The sequence below is a fragment of the Ornithodoros turicata genome, chromosome 1 (genome assembly GCF_037126465.1).
Source record: "Ornithodoros turicata isolate Travis chromosome 1, ASM3712646v1, whole genome shotgun sequence".
Lineage (NCBI taxonomy): Eukaryota > Metazoa > Arthropoda > Arachnida > Ixodida > Argasidae > Ornithodoros > Ornithodoros turicata.
The window spans coordinates 188,736,594-188,745,627 of NC_088201.1; positions in this window are offsets into that span (position 1 = coordinate 188,736,594).

Here is a 9,034-nt window from a genome sequence, read left to right on the forward strand (position 1 = left end):
ATTGCAACACAAGCTTGCTCGGAGTGGAAGAAGTGCCGGATTAAACAACCTTTAAATCCAAGTCCAAGACCCAAAAATGATGCCGCAAACAGTCATATCGTGCAACGTGAAAGAACTGATGTTCTGAGGCTGGAACAACATAGAAGGGACAATTACATATTCATAGTCATATCGTGCAATTTGCGCAATTTCACACTGTACGGGCGTGGAACCGTGACGTTTTCCTGTGTGCACGAAGGTATGCGTAGGTAACGTTTGATATTTTTTGATTGCGTGTTAGCGCCGCGAAGCAACTGTGGCTATGAGCGTCGTACAGATGTGGACAGATGGAGAGAACACAGCAGGAAGGAGTGGGGGACAGGGGAGTGTTAGTATGCGTCCTGGGCCGACTTCAGGGGTAACCCTGCCGACATTCGTCTGGAATGTCTTGGGAAAACCTCAGACAGCACAGCTGGTGACAGGATTCGAACCCGTGTCACATCCCAGTCTTCAGTACGACCTTGGCTACCACCAACGAGCAGGACGCCTTAGCCCATTCGGCCATTCCCGCTGGTGTTCGATAATTAAAACGTAATTTTATCCACACTGTGACACAGGAGGGACAAGCCGGGGTGGGCGGTAATAGTAACTACTTTGTTTATGATACTTTTAATGTAATACTTTTGCGTATTTGTATTACGTGTTATAATACTCATGCACATGAGGTACAGAGAATTGAGTTATTGCATATATGTATTATACTAGTTTTAAAGCTGTATTACTCAGGGGCGTCAGAAGGTGGGGGTACCCCCCCTCCCCTTGAACTTTCACTCTGACGGTCCTGGCCCCACAATTTTCATCTGTACGTATCGTCCAAGGCAGACTGGCTTTCAGCAATGTAACCGCGCAAGGTGAAGACGAACTCTCGTTTAAAAAGTAGCGACGGTTACGGCCAGTGGTGACGGTCCCCGACTGGCATCTTTTATCTGGCCCTCCTCCGTATGCCCGCGGATGATTCGGTTCACAGTGGGCAAGGAACACCCTATTCGCCGAGAAATCTGCCGTTGGGAAAGCCTCCCCGAGAAAATCCGATGACTTTGATGAGGTTTTCAGTAGAAACTAGAAGTAGGTTGCATCGTACGGTTGCCGAAAGCACAAAATACTTGTAGGACGTGGAGCATGGCTATGTAAAAACGTCCTTATCAAGTTTTTCATTAACCATTGTTTTATCTACACTATAAGAAAAAGAGGAGTAAAACGGGGAGTAATTGCAGCTTCTACTCCCCTAGTCTGCAATTACTCCCCATTTTAGTTCCCTAACTCAACATTTAGTCCCGGCATTTACTCCCCAGGACTGTAAATCGTCACTAAACTTCGCGTATGGTCTCCTGAACGCAACAGTCTACGTAAATATGTGCCCTTGGTCAATTTGAGCGGCATAAGGCTGTATAACTCAAACAACATAGCAATATTCCAACCACACAGAGTAAGAAACAGTTACCGCATCTTTCTCCACAAATTGTGTCCTATGTATGGCGCAAGATTTTATACCACGCGATATATCAAGGTTGACGGTTTGCTTCAGAGTATTTTCATGCATGCACTCGAATTATGTACTTGGGACTCGTAGGACTGCGCGGGAAATGCAGTCTCCCCTATGTGACATTCATTTACTCCCGTGCATTTACTCCTGAAAGGGAATATTTTTTGTGGCAAGGCATTTAGTCCCCAAAAAGTGTAAAAGTACTCCTTTTTTTCTCTTAGAGTGTAGACATTCGGGGAGCATAGCCACCTTCATACACTTTGAAGCTGATCAAAACTTGACAAAAGAGGTATCTGTGTTCCACCGCCTTCAACGTTTTCATGCTTCGGCGGAAATTAGACCCAGACTATTGGAACAAACGGGGAACCAATTGCATACACTAATATCTCCAAGAAGACAAGATCTGCTGCTGCGAAAAGGCGAACCCCCTAAAGCCATCCACAATATCATGCAGTTCCTTATCATCTTCATATTCATCATATTCATCGAAGTTCCCTCTGAACGCTTCAGGAAAGAGTCGTTGCTTTTCAGAGATAAGAAACATTTTTCAGAACTTTGTTTTGTTTTGTTTTGCTGTTGTTGTTGACGCACACTATCTGCGACAAAATCCATTCTTCAGCTTTTAAGAATGAATTCGCTACACTCTATAGCATTATTTATGTTTTTCCTCTCCATTCTACTGGATAAACACTGAACTAAATTTTGATGTTGAAGTGCAAAGGCACACTGTCACAAAAACGAAAGCTTGTTCCCAGAGGTGGGCTTCCCCCTATGCATGCATACAACGTGGTTAAGCCCACTTTACTCGTGTTCTATGGAGAGATGGGTAGAGTGTGTTTTAAGATGTGTTCATCGTACCCTGAAATATTTTTTTAAGTTTGCCGTTAGCACCGCGAGGCAACCGTGGCTATGAGGGGCGTGGATAGCATGAAGGAGGCTGACTTCAGATGGCGGCACCGAACATCTTGATGTAAGCTGTTTTACTCATGTTTCGTAATGTTCAGCAGCAGATTTGGCTTCTAATGCTGGCTCTCTTGCTAGAAGTATGAACCAATAAGCAGTTGGATAGAAAGGAGTGACCAATGCGGTTAGAATGAACATTATCAACACTCGCGTCGCGGCTGTCCATCTTTGCAAAGAGGGTATACAACCGGCGCCATCTATTGTATGTGTAGGGCCGCCATCAGAGCATGTGAAAAAGTTTCATTGTGAGCCAGTGAGCAGCCGCGGATGGAGGCATGGTCCGATAGCAGTTGAAGCCTACCAGCCCCTGGCTACACCTATCGTATGGTAAAAGTTCCAATATCCCACAGTTAAACTTATATTATCTCATCTAGAGATTTGAGGGAGTAGCAGTCCGGTCTAGCGATGAGTGGAAGTGCAGTTCGAGCCTGTTAGGGAGCTCTAGACATAAGTGACCAATGAGAGGCCTGTAGTCAGATGGGCCAATGAGCACAACCACTTGTAGTTAGATGAACCGATAGCAGTTGGTGTCTACCGAGGGAGCTGACTGACCGATGAGCGCAAGAGATGACCAGGACTAACGATCTCTCTGATGCAGCGGAACCAACCCACAGCTGGACCAGCAGGCTGTTGTACCAAATAAAGGTTGAAATCGACAATTGTTGTGTGTCTTGTCTGAAGCCGCTGCATTGTGGTTGAGGAGCGACAGGCTAGCCAATCACTGTTCAGTAGGCTTAGCGTGGACCAATCAGGGCAAGCCATCGGTAGGCTTCGGTGTGAAGAGCCAATCAGTAGGACCAATCAGCATGAAGTGGGTGGAGCCAGTAAAGAGTTGTGCCGCAAGGTAAGTAGCGTGGACCAATCAGGGGCCAGCCATCGGTTGGCTTAGAATGAACCAATCGGTGTGAAGGCCCAATCAGTAGGCTTAGCGTGGACCAATCAGCATGAAGTGGGTCGAACCGGTAAAGAGGTGAGTTTGGGCATCTGAGATAAAGCCACAGCGGGGCTGCCGTCGCGCAGGTGGAGGCGGGCCAATCGGAGCACTAGGAGAGTACGACCAATCGGCGGAGCCAGTTAATTAGCATAATGGGTCGGAGTGCACCAATCAGCGCAAAGAGTCAAGTAATTAACATAAAAGGGGCGGAGCTACAGGCGACCAATCGGCTGCCACGGGCCAATCAACGTGAAGCGGGCGGTGCCAAGTAATTAGCATAAAGGGGTGGAGCTACGATCAACCAATCAACATCAGTAGGCTCGATGTGCGCCAATCACCGTGGAGTGGGTGGAGCAACTAATTAGCATAAAGGAGCAAAGCTACGATTGACCAATCAATGATCAGTGGGGCTTGGCGTGGACCAATCAACGTGAAGTGGGCGGGGCTAATGGCGGCCAATCAGATGGCTTTGGAATTGGCTTGTGTTGGATTACAAGTGGATTGTGTTGGCTTAGACTGGATTCTGTTGACTTAGAACTGGATTTTGGCTTAGAATTGGATTAGAATCGGCCATCTTGGCTTAGAAAAAAGTGGTCGTTGTACAGTACGGTTCTTATACAGTATGAAACTATACTACTGAGGGCTTATGGCGTAGATTACTTTTGAGAATCTTTGCAGATAGCTACATGTGGCAATTGCCTCTCTGCCCAATCCTCCTCTCCGGAGATCTTTGCGAATTTAAGCCTTGGGTGGCATTAAAATTTTGAGCTGTGTCTGAGAAATTGTTGTCTGTCATTTTTTCACTGTCTGGGGTCTTCACGTCGTCATTGTTCGTAATCTCCCGTCGCCCCCTTACGTAAACCAGGCGGATGAACACGAAATTCACAGCCGGATAGATGATCCAAAGAGCGCATTGAGGCACTGCTCCGCGCAACAAATCCGTAAACCGAAACCGATTAATTCCTCGAAAAAATATTGTGTGTCAATGCAGTTTTTTTAATAATATTTTTTGCTGAAGGTCCTGATACGTAAAACAGAGGTTCGGTATTAGTGCAAAGTAAAATTTAAAAGTAAGGCTGTTTATTTCCTTAGTGAGCGTACGCAAATGGGCCGCACACTAGTCAGTTTATAGCCGATGTCCCAAGGATCTTTAACAAAAAGAAAGTTCTTCGATGGCGCCACCTGTTTGCAAAGTATTCAGTCGGAGGACCATCGTGAAGCACCCTGTATACCACTGTTGCAAGAGCATCACAAATCAGTGCTGTGTGGCACGGGAACCCATGCTACCCACATCTACGTATTCTCTGCTTTGATAGTGTACTGTGTTTCTAGGAATGTCCCCGTCTCAACAAAACTGTGCAGCAATGAATTTCTCTCCCGCGAAGAATTTCTCTCCTTTAGCGAAGTGACAAGCTTGGTACTAATATAAAATGGCTGGTTAGTTGTACTGCTACCCTAGGAAACACGAAGAGAAATAAAGCTGTCGGCTTGTTACCTAACTTTTTATTTAGGGAGAAAAACTTTGTGCTCTGAACGGGTTAAGAGCATCTTCAACCAGAACCGAACCGTTATGCTTCAACCCGAACTAAAGTGGAAAAAATTTTGGTTTGATGCTTGGTTGAAAACAGGGAACAGCAAAGTCGGAATTGTCTGCGAAAATTATTACATATGGCTTGCATTGGGGCACCAGTGTGAGAGAGAAAGACAGAGCCATCTTTTGGCTGTTTCCTACGGAGGAATGGATGGAAGATCCAACCTTAGCCTGCCAACTTGTGTCTCATGGCATGAACAGATTGTCAGAAAATTTTGCCAACAATGTCAGTGAAAACTTGCAAAATTAGAAAACCGCCTGGTAAACACGGGGTGCTTTCTGAGACGCTGTGTTGTGTTCATCCTCACTTTCCGCATCAATCACAGGGTTTCCTTACGGATGTTAAGTTCCACCACCTCGCCTGTTTGCTATCTGTCTTTCATGGTGCTTTCTATTTTTGGAAACAGAGTGCTGCACTAAAGTAGAGCCCTAAAAGGAACGGGCGCTGCCATTTCACTGCATGACTTACAAATAGGCCTGTGCAAATATTTGAAATTTTTCGAATATCGAATTGAATAATCGTCTATTCGATTCGAAATCGAACAGACATATTTGAAAATGGTTCGAATTTTTTAAACATCTTTTAAATATACGCGGTCCCTCTGCTTGACATTTAATCAGGCCTAATCAACAACCTAGAAATTATGTCAAACATGACATAACATCTAGGCTGCCTGTAAAGTAGGCTTCACCTAGTGATTGCATGCTAGTGAGTGCATTGTAGGGAGCCAACTTTACAGGCACACTTTTGCGTGCATTGGTCTAGCAAAAGCAGATAGTTTTCTGCTTCCAAAATTACAGCTTTTCTCATTTAACAGTGCAAAAGCTTTAAGGTTGCATTTTCATGTGAAGAGATAAGTAATTTCTTTATCAGGATTCGCTGGCTCAAAATTGCATCCAAAGTTGCTATGCCAGACAAAAGCTTTGCAATGCCCAAAATAAGGGAGAGGAAAAGAAGCAATTAAGTTCTTGAGAAAGCAGTGCAAACTTCTCGGTACAATCAATACGAATTGGTCGCAGAAGTTATCGCAGTTTGCAGAAGTACTGTCAAAGAGTCATTGCATGACACATTGCTAGAACCTGCTGAACAATAACAGTGTTGTACGGAAATAGCCATAAGGCATGTACTTTCATTCGCACAGCTAAATCCGAGCTTTTTCATGCCTGCTGTACTCCTTGCTCTGTATTCGTATTTGATTCAAACTTAAAAATCACTATTCGCACAGGCCTAGTTACAAACATGTGTTACATGAAAAGTAATGTCTGCTTGTAACGTAAGTACCCAGATGAAAAATTTTCCAACTGGGACCAGTTCAAACTGGGACCAGTTCAAAACCAGTTTGCAGCTGGTCCCAGCTTGAACTGGTCCCAGTTCAAAACCAGTTGGCAGCTGGTCCCAGCTTGAACTGGTCCCAGTTCAAAATACCAGCTTGCAACTGGTCGCAGCCGAAGTAGCAACGTTTCTCCTCCAAGCGGAACTGAGCCACTCGGGAGCTCATTTGGATCTCCATGATGAAACCCACATGCATGATACTGAAATAAACATGAATTATTTTATTGTGCACTTCTGAAACAGACATTTTGTATTTCACGATGCAGTTTCTCACTGACTTTACAGAAACGGTTGAGGAAAACAGGAAGCATTCCGGGCAGCCGTGGAAGTCATGTCATCAGTTGGTTTTCTACGTATAGAGTAGAGGTGTGCGCCGCCGCGCCGAAGCGCCGCCGCCGGAGGTCGGAGCCTCGCCGTCGCCGCCGTACCAAAACTGTCGGCGCGCCGCCGCGGATGTTGAAAAATCGGCGCGGCTGTGTAGTGTGCTCATTTTGATCCACTTTCTATAAACGAATATCTCCCATATCTAATATTTCGTTTGTTTTTCTTTCATCTTAGGTTCCAGGCTTCATTTGTGGTGTTTTTAGCAGTAACAATTTCATCTCCTGATATGCTGTTTATGCTTTAGAGTTTCGTTTCATAGTCGACCCTGGAGGCACAACTCCAGGAGAACTTGTTTGTCGGTCATCCACGAACACCATAGCACTAGTCATTATCCATATACAGGGTGTTTTGTTTTTTATTCGTCACAGAATTTTTGTTTAAAAAATAGCGGAACGAAATAGATGCCGATTTTGAGTTGGTCAGGCGAATATTATCTCGAAGAAAGTATGTAACTATAAGATCATTAATTACCTTCCAACTCATTAAATTCATTCATTCTTTAATTAAGGGATTTCACGTAAAAACGTGATAGCAGAACGGAAGATATTCATCGTTGAAAGCCATTCCATGTTTAAGAAATTCTTAAACGCGCACATGTGTTGAAATATCCGACGCTGAATGTCGCTATGCAAATGAGCCGAAACAAGAAGTACGCAATTTCCGAGCGAAGAAATGACGCGAGCTTCGCCTTATCTGGGTTGGAAAGCGATGTATCTGGCCAACAGATTAGTGCCTACACCAATCAGCTCGATCGCTCCAAAGCACTTGGTCCTCTCACGTGGATTGCCCGTCGCTCTTTCTGCGCTCGAAAAGTGCGTAGCAAATAGTGCATTTTGTGTGTGCCGGCGAAAAGCACCCAGTCACAGAGGGTGTTTTCAATCGCGGAATTGCGGGGCTTATAATGCGCGCGAAGCATGGCAGACACAACCCACTCGTTCTGGACAAGTTTATACTGTAAAACCTTTTAATTTCGCGAGACCTTACTTTTCGCAAATTTTGCTAATCGAGAAAATGCGAGGAACTCGAGGAGCCCGCGAAATTTAGTTGTTGCGAATATATCCCTACTCGATTCGCGAAAATTTAGGGCTGCGAAATTAAATGTTTTTACAGTATTTATTCATGATAACTATAACTATAGCCTCTGCAAAAATACTGTTCAATGACGTGGTGGGTGCGCCTTATGTCATATCGTTTGCTAACGTTCGCATTTTTATATGGTTTCCCAAAAGGAGCCACTGGGGCAGTGGACAGAGCTTTCACGGGTCGCCGTCCTGTGAACGTTCTGCACTCGCTATAACTGTTACGTGTAGTTGCCATTAAAAGGATGGCTCGTCGTTCTGATTATCTAGCTATGTTGTTTTCTACAGCGGTTAACGCGCACTTAACGCGCCCAGTTGAAGTTCTTGGGCGACGACCTTCTTGAAGTGCTTTACTTCTCCTAATGTTCCTTGGTGTGTTCGGTTTTCTTTCATAATACTATCCAGTGCTGACGCACTTGTTTGGTGCAAGGTACGGTAAATACTGCCACCGTCGCGGTGTCTATGATGGAGAAAATACTCCCGCTCTGAGGTGTTCGTACGTCCCCGTTGGAGAAGAGAACATATTGACAGCCCACGGGGCGCACGCCGATATGACAGCATCGGCGTGACGCCGCTGACGCCGCCGGGCCTTCAACGTGCTCTACGCCGCCGCCGAAAAAAATGCCCACGGCGCACACCTCTAGTATAGAGCTGCCAGAAGACTATCATTACTAATTCATTTAGTTCACTATACACACATATGTCGCAGACACTCACCTTTCCTGTGTATCCCCCGTTACAGGAGGCGCTTGTGGAGTTCGACATATTGCTTCGCAGTCGTCCTGTGAAGCACAATATTATCACCAAAACATGAATTGAAAGGCACAACTACTCCACAACAGACTCACATGCTTTTCCGATCCACGCCACGAGTACTCTGGTGAGCTATGCGGATTCTAGAGCAACCCGTGTTTTCCGTGTGAAGGATCTGAAACACGAGAATGACATGCATTAAAAGCGGGAACGCGCACACTAACGACACATGATGAGTAAAAGAACGAGAAACCAAGAGACACTTTTCACAGCGTGTGGTGTGCAAAAAGTTGCTTTGTTAACGTTAACATCGCATTTGCATAAACCGGGCGTTGGTCGTGAAAGAAACGCGTCCATATGTTCTCGTGCAACACACTGGGGAGACAAACTTTACGTGCAGCAGGACGGTACCATTATTTATATTTCTGCTTTGTTCGCAGGAAGCAAAAAACACTTGAGCATAGTACTCACAATG